General features: G+C 36.7%; 1 protein-coding gene and 1 long non-coding RNA gene across 3 annotated transcripts in view; one reads left to right on the top strand and one right to left on the bottom strand.

The window, feature by feature from the left end:
- Positions 1–12,672, bottom strand: LOC126850385 (uncharacterized). 2 transcript variants are annotated; one of them, XR_007687537.1, is made up of 4 exons: positions 12,571–12,672; positions 6,170–6,248; positions 2,440–2,728; positions 1–2,022 (listed from the first exon to the last, which is right to left on the bottom strand). It is a non-coding gene; the product is annotated as an uncharacterized LOC126850385 (long non-coding RNA). The 2 variants fall into 2 exon arrangements; XR_007687538.1 differs by lacking the exon at positions 6,170–6,248.
- LOC126850235 (tyrosine-protein kinase transmembrane receptor Ror) overlaps positions 1–13,699 on the top strand; it is a 229,700-nt gene that overhangs the window by 60,366 nt on the left and 155,635 nt on the right. The gene's annotated exons all lie outside the window — the stretch shown is intronic.

Raw genomic sequence — 13,699 nt, 5'->3', positions numbered from 1 at the left:
GGAAAGTTTCGAGCACGGATTTCGCTCGACTTTTGCTTCACTATGACTTGGCCACTCGACGTTCCTTCTATCGTGTAGGCAAATCCGAGGGTCCGTTTCAAGGAGTTTGCCTTAATCCCTGATACGTTACACCATGAAATATCTCACCTTGAAGCATCCACACTTTCTTTAGATCCTTTCTTCCGTTTGCGGCGTTTAAGATCAAAACCTTACTGTCATGAAACACATAATCACTTGCAGTCGGCTTGATAAACTGTTTATATTAATATTTGTAACAATAATACGAGAGAAATTGTTTAAATAATGGTAAAATTATTTTTATTAATATTGTATATATAATATAAAAACTTTTTTTTGCATTAGCCTTTATCACTGGAAAATTATTTCTTGCCAGTATCTCCTAGCAAGCATCTTCGATTCGTTTTTACTAACTCGAGATCAATAATGAAAAATTTGTTTTAAATCTTCTTATATTTATATTATTACGTTATAATAACTCGGTATATTATAGAAAGATACGCTATACAATAGAGTATAAGATGCGTTGAGATATATCTGATCTCGAGGACGAAGCAAAGTTGCTTCCTCTAGTTAAAGCGGAACTATACGTTTCTCGAATAATCGCGCAGTCACTCTGCCGGCAAAGAGTCTGCGCATCAATCCCGGGGAACAAACCTGGGAAGCGAGGTGTAATTGATGCCGCAGAAACTCCGGCAAGACCGACAGACGCCTTACAGACTCGCCGAATCACTCTCTATTGTGAAGACTATACACGTTGGTTTGTAGTACCGCGAAGTTTGTACACGTCGGCTCGTAATATCACGAAGACTATACAGAGACGTAATATCGTCACGCTGCTGCATCGCGAGATCAGGGTTAAGAGCTGTTGACGTTGGAGAATAATCTGCGCCGAAAATTTCGTATATACACGTTGGTTCGCGAAGACCATTTCTGTCAGTATCTCGCGGATTCTATATTCTCTTGGTTCGTAGCGAACACCGTGTTGAGAGTTATCGATGCTGTAATAACGTAGTAACGTAACCCGTCTACCATCTTCGGCGTGTTGATACTCGACGTTGTATAACTTAACAGAGATTCTCCACCGGTGTGCTTTCCACTAATTGGCGAGTTCTCCCGGAAATTACACGTTTCTCGTCGGATCGTCACGGATACGACGAGGAACGGTCAGCTTCGTTCGGTCGGACCCGTTCGCGATCGCGTCGTGCCGTTTAGACGGAATTACAGCGTCCGGCAGCATCGGTCGTCGCGTCGCCCTCGCGGCCGCAAGAATTTGCATCGGGGACTCATTTCTCACGCGGTATTCCTCGCACGCAATTTGCGTCCCCATTACTCAGCGTTTATCAGCGTGCTCGGACGACCACTTCTCGTCCTTTCAAGCTCCGTTCTTTCGCTTTTTTATTTTATTTTTCTTTTTTCTTCTCTTCTTTTTCACCGCCCTCAGCCTCTTTATTTTGTTTTGTCTTTCTCTTCTAATTTTGTTTTGCACGTCCGCGCGGCACACGCGAGGGAATTTATCTCGTCGCTCGGACGGATTTTCTGCAATCTTTTAGCTGGCTGCGCCGGTCATCGGTCGACTACCACAGCCTGTTATGTATGCCGAGACTCTCGCCCCTAGGCCGGTGATTATTCGCGAGGGACTTAAAGTTGCGGACCTGAAGTTTTAGCTTCTAGTATTTAGTTTCTTTTCTATTCGCTGGGGACGCCGCTCGCGCGTTCGAGAACAAAAATTGCTCTCGCGAGGACGATAAGTGATTGCGATGTGCAATGCACTGCAGCTGTTGCAAAACGATTATCCGCCATGATGCGTCACTTGAAGGCTTGTCCTTGAAATATGCGTTAAAGTCAAGTTGAAATAATTACTGATGTCAGATTGAAGTAAATGACATGGTGATTATCAGTCGATTTCAGGAACGTCGTTGCGCATCTTTTTTTGTCATTTCTACTTCCATTTCTCAAATCTTGCCATTGAATGAAGCGATAATTGCTTCCACTGTTTGTGATCTGAAAAAAAAAGAAGTGGTTAAAAATTGTATAATAATCATACAACTATATTATTGTCATATTATATATCAAATATTTAGTATCGAATATTTATTATAATTTGATATCGGCTATTACATATTATATATTAAATATTATATGTTGCATAATATTGAATATGTTTTAATGAAAATCTCATTTTTTTAATAGTCCTGTCTAAATTGTTGTATTTCAGATACCGATTATTTTAATTGTTGCAAAAATAAAATATTTGTTCGTAAATGGAAATGGCAAAAAGTCACAATAAAAGCTTGTTTCGTTCAAATAACGAAAATGTCAATATTATTGTAGAAACTCTCGTGAATGAAGGTTTTATTTGCCCGCGAAACTTCAAGAGAAGTCAGGAGGGATATATATACGCAGGAACTGATTTAAAACCTTGCAGACAACTTCACTTGTAGAGAATTGCTTCGCATATCGTAGAATACCAAGTATCGACACGCGTATTCGGGTAAATGCGTGAAAAGGCGAAACGTTTCATTCTTGCGCAAAGGAGGAAACGAGTATCCGCTTTGAAAGGCGCTTTTTTCGCGATGTTGCTCCCTCAGCGTTTTCTCTCTTTCTCTCGCTTGCTCTTCTTGTGACACTCAAAGTCCAGAGAATGACATCAAAGAGGATCGCACAGCAAAGCAGGTGCACATCCTCGATCGCTTGTTGTTACCCTGTTCTGAAAGCAGACACAAAGAGCGACAAAAAGAAGTCAAGAGAGAGAGAGAGAGAAATGTACACACACACACACAAAGGGAAAAATATTTCAGGAAAAATTGTGACTCTTGGAAGAATGTATAAAAGATTTTATTTGCCGAAATTTAAAATGTTTATAAAAGATTAAGAGAATTAATTGAATTTATTAATATTAGCAGATTGTCAAATTTTTGCAAAAAATTTTTCTTCACGAGGTTTTCATATTTATATATTTCTCATATAGAACATGATTTATCATATAGAATATGCAATTAAGATTTCAATATATATTTCCATGTTAATTTTTCTAATTATAGGTAAAACAATAAATTATGTAAATAATACAAATTATTTCAAAAAACCAAATGCATACATAATAAATATATAAATGGAAAGAAATAAATTATAAAAAATAAAAAAAGTGCCTCATATAGATAATTTTGATGATGAATGAGCTTAATCGCTGTATAAATAACGACTTCCTTAAGTTTACGTTAGAAACGTGTAATTATCTCTGAGCTATCTAGCGTGATAATTATAAGAAAAGAGAGAAGACTTCGTCATGCATATGTCTATTGACTTTCTTGATGAAGCTAATATTCTTCAATTAACACCGACGAAGACTGATAAAAAAATAATTGCAGAGGTGGAAGTTTTTCTTTCTTGTTAAGATACTTTTTTGTTTGCGAGGAGAGGTAATTGCATTTACGCGAACACATAGAAATTTTGAAATAAAATTAAAGTCATAAAAGTTCAAGTATTTTATGGCGGAGCGACAATACTATGTCGATGCATACTTAGAGCAGATATTCGATTTGAACGCATTCCAGGTAGTGACTCATGATTCGCGATTCGTGTCTAGCACGAAATTAACGTTGCATTCTACGAAAGCTATTTGCGAAAGAAATTTAATATTGAGCAATCTATATGATAAAAGTTTATTATTTTTATTTTTTTTTTATCTCTTTATTACTATAATGGACGAAAATAACTAATTGGATTTTCATCACTTTACATACATATTTATATTTTTGGAACATAGTCTTATACTTAAAATACTGACGGACTTCACATCATTTTCAATGACATGCCTTGTCACATTACCAAATATTTTAATGAGTCATATATTTTGAGCTTTTAAATGTCGACTGTCATTTATTCTCTTCCCTTGTTGATAAATTATTATTTATTTGACAGAATTCGATATACATATATGCAGGAATCTGGCTAAATAATTATCAACAATTAACTATTTTATAATTATTTTTTTGCATATTACAGATAAATAAATATATAGTTTTAATATATTAATTATTTAAATATTTAATTTATTTAATTCATTTAATTAATTTTTTTTTCCTACGTGTGGTTAATGAATATCTTAAGAGAGCAACACTAAATGATGCAGCTATTTATAAGCAAATTCGCGTCGCGTGCAAAAGCGCCAACATATATAACTCTCGTTTAGAAAAATAAAATATCCATGAGAATTCTCTCTCTGTCGACATAGGTTGCTCGCACCCTCGCATTTAACGAGGTAGGATGCGAGATCTTTGATGCGGGGAAGAGATGTAAGAGGCCAGAAGATACAACGTGCAACAATTATGCTCCTTTAAGCGTGAACGGGGCGCGACAGCGGGGAATGACGGGGGCGATGTATCTCCTTTGTAACGGGACCTTCACAGTACGAAAGTTTTCGCGCTGCCGGGCAAAAACTTAGGGCTCGTTAAGGGGCGCACATTTGCATGACATTTATCACAACTCCTGCGAGGATCTTTAAGATACGTGCCAGCGCGCGGCCGGATAAAGCCGGAAGGATTAATGAGGACGTCTCTCGCATTTCACACGGTTGTTAAGACGAAATATATATTCGCCCGATTCTTAAACCCTCGGTGTACCTTGGTGTTACTTATTCGGTCGCGCGCGTTACATATAATATCATTCTCTTATAATATACCTTGTAATATACTTTCGCGGAAGAATATCCGTCGCAGTACGCATTTCTTTTTTCTTTTTTTTTTTTAAGAGGAGTGAAGTATTTTCTTTTTCTTAGAAAGTTATTGCGCAGCAAAATATTGGAGAAATATTATTTTAATAAAATATTTTGAAGTATAGCTGTTTTATAGAGAGAAAAACGTGTGAGATTTTAATATAAATATATATAATTTTTTTTTTATTTGCAAAAGTATTTATATTATTTCGTGCGAGAAACAATTTCTGTCGTTTTTTATTCGCAATTAGAATAGGATTGATTTACTTGTAAAGTGTTTTTTTTTCGCAGCTTACGTGCGCGAAATGCAATAACGTGCCTATTGACCACCTGGTGGCTATGCAATTTTAACGATTTCCGGTCTCGACGGATATGCGTTTGGCGGCTACGTATTATGCGCGTATCAACATAGCGATATAATGCTAAACGTAAAACAGACGTTAATCTTGACACATGGCAATACACGATACGTTCTCAATATTAATTAAATAATCGAAAAACGTGATTTTCAATATATATTCTAATACTTTAATTGTATGCATATAATTATTGCATATAATTTAGCTGTGCGTCAGATCTAATAATCGGTTGCATAATATATGAACATTAATGTCATATTATTAATATTAATTTGATATTTTATGCATCCGCATAATTATATTCTCAATCTATAGTCAAATATATCTGGATGAAATATTGGAAAATTATAATTCCATAGAGAATTGTAACTCATACATATCTTACATTTCATAATTTTAAATGTATCAAGTTTTAAAGATATTTTTTTAACATAAAAAGAAAACATTTTATCTTTTTTATTTTTCTTTATTCCAAGTATTATGTAAATATAATATAGAGATAATTATTTTTTATATAATATAGAAAGCTAAATGTAACAATTAATATGATTTCTGAATTAAGAAAATTAAAACAGAAAAGTCTTTTCTCGTTTGCTTCTTGACATATTCAAGACATTGATTTTTCGCGACATTCAATTCACGCGATGATAGTTGTATGCGAAACAGGTTCGACCTTCTCTCACTAGTGTATATTTGCATGGCGTGAAACATAAAGGATGTAGCGCGACGCAGCGACCATGGTGCCTCGCGCAAAAATCGAATTTGTACCGTGAAGTGCGAGATCGGGGCGTTATCGGCCAGTAGGCGTGTGCACAATTTTAACGATTTCCGGGCCGGTACTTTCGGCGTAACGCGTTTTGCACGTCGTCACCGACGCTCGAAGGTCGACGCGAACCAGACGCCGTGATTTGAGATCTCGATTGGAATGATCGGTCGCGCTGGAATGGAATCGATGACGAGGCACGTTATTATTAAGCGAAGCGACGACGACGGCTGTCGATCAAGAAATGATATTCGTTGTCGACGTCTGTGCCACGTTTTTCCATATCATATTAAAGGGAATCTCTTCAATTACGAATACATTGCTGCGCTGTGTGAAACGATGCTAAAATTTATACTTTGTCCTCCATAATGAGCAAGTGTACTGCTATTTCCTAGAACAAGTTAAAAATAAGAAGAGAAAAAATATTAATATATTGAATTATTTTATAAAAATTTTTTCTAACCATTTTTTTCTGAAAAAGAACCTTTAATTATTACTTAACAGAATTGTGGAGGAGAGATTAAAAAATACTTAATATAATATTAATAAAGAAATCATATAAATTTTTGGTCTCTACTCTATTTGGTTAGAAAAATTTTAATTATTATCGTTTTCTAAATAATAATCATCGAGCTTACGTACAGATTTTTAAAAAGTTATTTATTGCAACATTTTATTTAATTATAACAAGATTTTATTTTTAATCGAGCTACAAAAATTAATTATAGGAATGTTTTAAATAAAAATATGACATTATATTTAAGATGTACTAAAAAGATTCTTTTTATAATTATGAATTCTTATTCTATACTTCATTTTAACATTAAGTTTTCTCTATGAACAGGAGAGATTCCTATTTTTAATTTATTAGACTTTAGGGAAATGGCGATTAACACCCGGAACATTCTGTTGACATGTCGATGGCGTAGTATTCGTGACACACAGTCGCCACAATGACGGGCCCATGGATTACACACCCGACACGTGTCGCCGACACGTTTACCGGCGTGACGTTAACACACACGTGCGTCGTCGCGACTTCGCCGCGTTGCGGCGTGTCTCGTAGTGCGTAAGTGCCGCGCGGAAATGCGTGTATCCGTGGTTTGCGAATGATTTACACGCGGTCGTGCGTAGCATGCACCGGCTGCAATTTGTTCGCGCAGATGCAGCACGAAAATTTAATTTCGTGGGCGATCGTTAACCTGATGATCGTTAACGGCGTCCGATTCGCCAGCTTTAATTATCGCTCATCAAGTTTCGCCGCGCTTGTTTCCTTTTTTTTTTTTTTTTTTTTTATCGCGAAACTCTGCTTAAGGCCGTACATCCGAGAGACCCGATATATCCGTCATCGATAGAAAACATGTCGGACGTAACGAAGAGGATGATTTCGCCTTTCTCTGGCTTTTCATTCAGAACGAGTCGTGTCCAATTAAACGAGATATCTCTTGCTCCTTCTATTCATAAGGTGACATGTTTTTTCGATATTTTGCCCTTAGCTAAAAGTGGAAGTACGCCAAGCTTTGAACGAACATCCTTGTTTATTGTAATAACATTGAAAACATTGACTTTAAATTTAGCAAAACTAAGGTTAATAATATCTTGAAATTATAATGAAAAATTCAATCTAAAAAATGATATATTACTGCAGAAACTCAACATTTTTTTTTTTTTCTTTAAAGGAAAATTGACGGTTTTATGATAACAAGTTATATTCTGTATATAAATTATGAAGCTATCTCTCGCTTCTCTTGGCAAGATATTTCGTTATGAAGCGAATAGACAAAATGAGCGCAATAAAAGAATACACGCGGGACACGGTCGGGTCACCCTCGTTAGACAAGAATGTCTAATAATAGTAATAAAATGAAGCGGTGATGTACTTAGATGCCTCTCGAGGAATGCTAACGAGACGACCGTTCCCTCTCCATTTGCAATTCTGGTATACTTTGAGAGAAACGTAATACGGGAATACAATACAAGCCAAGTTTCACCGCGTTCGCACAAGTCACTTCGTCGAGGCAATCCGGATTCGCGACGAGGCCACGGATGCGGCTAATTGAATTCGATCGAAAATGCTTGCCTAATTGCAGCGTCAAGTTCTCGTAAGCCTCGTCTTTGGAAGTTCGCTCTTCTTCTCTCTCTCTCTCTCTCCAATGCCTAATACCTCTTCTACTCCCGCACTCCGCCTCTCTCGATTCGCCTTCCATCTTGAAAGTGGGACTGAACTTTCGAGTTTATAGAACTGAATCTTAAGCGGCCAACCCTCCAATTTAACTTGGGCCGCGATGTTATCGTTCTGCCCTTGAAAGCGGGTTACTTTTGCTAGCGTTGGGACACAACGTCATGTTTCTCTTCGGTCTTTGCGATGGTTCTTGAATCATTTTAGTGTGGCGACCGCGATGTGCTTTTCTCAGATGTATACTGAAGTCTTTTTACGTGTTCGTGATATTGTTAAATATTTGGTATTATTCGGGATTTACTGCAAAATATTGTAGAAATAGTATTGGTCTTTTGATGAATTTGAGATCGAATTTTCCTTAGCGAGCATGAAAATAATTATTTGTGACAATTTTATGATTTTTTAATATGTAATATATATTTGTGTAAAATATTTTTGCAACATTTTTGTAAAAACATTATTGAAATAAATGGACGTTTATAAAGTTTTAATTATTTATCTTAGTTACGACGGGGGCAAATATTGATGTAGTAATAAATATATTACGCAGATCAATATCGATTTTCACGGAAAAAATCACTTCTTCCAATTTCTTTTCCGTTAAAAAATTATTATGATTTTTTTAATAACATTTTGCGATCGCGACATAAACGGAAGCGCGCAAGAATAAACTTCTCGAAGAGCGGCAGATATCTCAGCTGGTCTATGCGACCTGTCTCGACTGATTTTTCGAGCATACGTCCGAACTGTCAACAGTCTGACAGAGCGGGGAAAGACTCCAAGAAAAACGAACGACCGCCGGGTTAGAAATGAATCATCGGCCGGCTCATAGCACTACCGTCGACGATTAATTCATCGTCGACCAATCGTTATTACAGTCGGCGGCCGACAGATTGCTTGCCGTGGTGGAAAAAAGCTTTTACGCGCCATTTTCGTGTCCGGAACGAACGATCGCTTGGGGCCAGCATGAGATCGTGGTGATGAGAACTTAATTGCCGGGACGTTAAAGAGAGAGAGACAGAAAGAAGCCGGGGTTCCCATTTGGTGCCCCACAATAATTCAGAATTTCATAGCCGCACTACTCTTCGCGGCAGAAATAACTTCGGGGCATCATATGAACGTAGCTTGAAAGCGCCAGCATTTAAACACCTCGTAATCGACTAATCGGTCATGATGTTGGAAGTAGATATTCGTACGCCAGGAAGTTTCGAGATACATATTTGTCGTGGAAGAATAGGAATAGACTTTTTAACATTCAGCATTGAGCACCTTAATTAAATCACAAATTGAAACTCCTAGAAAGTAAAGTTTGAATTTTAACGTGACAATAGCTTTTAATTAAGACATTTATTCACGCTTATAATTCAAGGATCGTATTTTTTACAAAACTTAAATATAAAAAAAAATCTATGTCATATTGATTTAAGAATTTATTATGGAAGTTATTATATGAAGTTCTCGAAATAATAATAATAATTATTATTATTAATATTATTATTATTATATTTTTGTTGAATACATATCGATGTTGCAGCAAAGATGGGATTTGAAATTTTCCAAATTACATATACATGATTAAAAAATGACTTCATTCATGATTGTTCGAAAAAGTTTGCCTTTTATGCTGCACATGCTATACTTATGTGTCGCAAAATAAATTTCCGTGTCATATTTTCGCGTTTATTGCCGCGTTTATTACTTACTGCTGCGCGCAGCAGCTTCAGAAAACGGTTTATGAAGTGCGGATTTACAAATATCGCATCTCCGAATCCTCCGTGATGCTCATACGACGATCATAAGATTTTATTGTTATAATATTGTAACATAGATAGTTGTGTCGCAATGTGTCATTTATGTCTGAACAATCTTGAGTGTGACTACTTGAATATCTACATTATATCTGACTCATAACAGCAACTTTCTTGTGCACAGAAAAAACATTTTTTTTTTTTTCAAATCTTCAAATCGCGCTCGAAAGAATTAATTTATTGATCTAAATACTTCTGTGATTCTTGTTATCCAATTGCGTACATATTGCTTTAAAAATCGGCCGTTTATGACAATTAATTGAGATTAATATTTTTTATTATAAAAAGATTAGAATATACACATTTCTGTAACGCACATGTTCGACTTTTATCGTGTACGATAAATCGATAAACGATAAATAGAGAGTTGTCGCCTTGTTGCTTTTTGAAACATAGATATTTGTATCTGAGAAGAAGTATTGGAAATGGTATTGTCACTGAGAAAATTTGCTGATACTGTGCTTCAGAACAATATTCACGTTTTTCCATCGAGATGCGAGCTTTCAGTTTCGCAATCAAAGATCGTTGGGAAGAAAAATGAAAGGATTAAGTGAAGCATGAAACGAATGTCAGCCACATTACAGTGGAACTCGATTGTGCGACGAGGGAAAAAGGGCAGATTCTAATTGTACTCAACTTGTAGTCGATGCGGCGTGTAGCGCGATAAAAAGGTCAGCAATAAAAGACAGCGAGACGGCTAACGGAGTAGAGATATTTTTACGAGAGAGACACTGTTATTGTCCGGGCCTTCGTGAACGAATGTCTCAATGTCCACCTTCGTGCAGAGCAGCTGATAAATGCACGCGCAATTTGACGCGGTCGGCTCGGGTTCTCTCCCTCATGCGATACATACGTCTATCTTTGCGTTCGTGTGTTCACGCATACTTTCACTTATTTTTTTGCTATGGATGATTTCGCTATATTATTTAGAGGATTAGCGTGGGAAAAAAATTACTTTCCGGTGGCAAATTTTTCCGAATGAAAAACGCTTTCGTATCGCAGACAGTAATTCAAACGAACAGAACAAAAGAAAAGCCGCGTTCGCATTCTCAAAGCCTCCATCGACGGCAATGTAAACATCTGGATATATATAGCGGTGAGAGAAAACGGCGAAAAGTTTTAGCGAGTGCCTCTGACAATCCTCAGACGGCTGACACGGTGTATATGTGTCAGAAATAGTCGTTCTCTAAAAAAGAAAACTTTACTGAATTGAACGATTAAGTAGTTAATCAACAATAGAGAGATACTGTAATTTAGAATTTTTTAATTTGAACTCGCGAAACGAAATACTGTGTGTGATATTCAGATTTCAATAATTTTCTACATTTTTAGTTTGATTTCTTTCTTGTACTTTAAAAACGCTTAGCAGCACTACTTGTTTAGATCATGTTTTCAAGATTGAAGAATCGATTATTGGAAACATTAGTAACATCTTTAAGTCAGAAATGACATGTTTGCAACTCGCTTCTTACCGTCGAAAGATTAACTGCGAAAGATATTATCAGCATCAGCGTCTATTCGTCTTTCAAACACTATATAACCAGCGCAGACATTTCCAATTTTTCAGAACCAGTCTGTAACGTGATTTCATTTCTTCTATCTGTATCGTAGTCCTCTCTTTTCCGCGCGTTTCTACTACAGAAATTCTTTACATCCGTGGATATCTTCGGGCACGTTTCCGGATTCGAACGACAAGATCGAGAAGATCGGTTATTTTTCTTTCTCTTTACGCCGGGATAAGCACGAGTTTTCTCGATTCTGTTCGCTTTATTGCCTCGCCTTGCTCGTCTTCTTCTTGCGTCGTAACAGCGCGGATGAGTAGAACGCGCCCTTCGATTCTAATAGAACATCGTAAAACCACGATGACGTCGTGAAAACCGCAGAAGACGATATAGCATCGGGGAAACATCGTCCAAGACGGGCGATCTCTCGACCTCGCGTATGTATCCCGTCGTTTTTCCAATTTCTTCGAACTTCACATTTCTCGACTTCTACACTTTTTCTTTATTGATCTTTCGCAAAGAACGTGTCGCGCTGACTGGCTACACGTGACAAATATTCACGAGGAAATATAGATGAATAGACTGGATTGCCGTGAATAACGCGCTTTCTTTTCCTGAATTTTTATTTAAATATTCTTAAGGAAATATCACGTGATTTGCATTTTTTTTATTTTATTTGTGAGTATGTACTTTTGTTAATGACAGACATCTGTTAATTAATCTGCTAATTCATCTATCTTTACAATATTCAAAAGATATACTTGATAGTTTTCGATTGTTGTATTAATCGGTCAATTAAATTTAATTTTAATCTGATTAATCTTTTATCATTTTTTTTTAATTCTAGAAAAAAATAAAATTATGCTAAGAATAAAATTGAATGATATTGATGAAACCAACCGTTAGTAATTTGATGCCACCACACTTATTAGATTTAATAACGACTACGAAGATGTATTAATGATCATATTATTACTTTCTCAGTAATTATTAGATATTAAAACACATTTAGACACTTTTTCAATCGGAAGATCACGATGGCACAGAATCTATCATTATTCTTGCTTTCTTCTAGTTCCTTTCTTTTTTTGCACGAACAAGCTCCTCTTCGTCTTACACGTTTCCTTTTTCTCTCGAGCTTCGTTACGCCACGTCACACCACCTTTGACCCCCCGATTTTCTTTACACGCGGACAGGAAGACAGGAAGTTTCTTTGGCACGTACCTTTTTCTTCTTCTTTCTCTTCCACTTCCACGATTTCTTTTTATTCACGTTTCCCGTCGTCGTCGTCGTCGATTCGATTGTCTGTTCGTTGCCGTCGTCTTGATCTCCTGCCTTACTTCACCGACTTGTCTTCTTTCCTCTTGTTCCTATCTTCCTCGGCTACCTTGCCGTCGATCGAGACCTTTGTCCATGTTTGCTCCTTATGACTCTACTTTCGAGCCCTCTGCATTCCTTTCTGAACTTCGATCTCTCAAGACTCTGTCTCTCGAGTCTCTTCCCTTCACGTTTTCCGGCGACATTGCTTTCCCACCTCGCAAAGCGTTCTCTCTTTCCATCTCTCTTCTTTACACCAGTCATCTCTTTTCCTCGTACGAATCGCAGGCGCTATCTTACCGATCTAAAATTACCTCCGAAACGATGAACGCCGTTTTCCTTCTCTCTCTTTTTCTCTCTCCCTCTGAGTCTTCTCCTACCGCTTTTCCATCTCTCCTGCGGTTTTCAACGCGCACACCGTCTTTCGCTATGCGCGTGTGCACGCGGGGTGAGCGACTCATCTCCGAGCGAGATCGGTCGCATAGATTTATGGTTTGGTATTTAGACATTTAGGTGCTACCTAAGTATGGCCGTTGATCAACGTCTGACGACGAACGATGAGTCGATCGGTAATTGGAGAATGATTTACAGCAGCGAGGAACAAAGAAACGATTTTTCGAAAACGAGGCGAAGCGCAGTGAGATCGAGAAAACAATCCGTTTTCACTATTTATTTTTAAAGTTTATTTGCATTTGCAGAGTGAGTTGTGCAGTGAAATAAAGAGGAAAAGAATGAAGGAAAAGACAGAAACTGATAAAAATTAAAATATTATGTTTGGATTAAATGATACCTCCATTTTTCTAGGAGCAAAATAAACTTTTCGATTTGTATAAAGTTTAATTCTATTTTATTCAATAATTATCTTACTGTTTTATCAAAATTTTACCAAGAAAAGATTAACTCCAAAATTTTTAAAATACTTATGAGAATGGACGTCTCTTAATTTCATCAAATGTTTTTTATGTGAAAGATTAAATCACGATTTTTAAATTATTTATTGGCGAATTGTTTTCAGTTGCGCGCAAATCGCGACGGA

Source organism: Cataglyphis hispanica, chromosome 6 (genome assembly GCF_021464435.1).
Source record: "Cataglyphis hispanica isolate Lineage 1 chromosome 6, ULB_Chis1_1.0, whole genome shotgun sequence".
Lineage (NCBI taxonomy): Eukaryota > Metazoa > Arthropoda > Insecta > Hymenoptera > Formicidae > Cataglyphis > Cataglyphis hispanica.
This window is presented reverse-complemented; position numbering and strand designations above follow the sequence as displayed.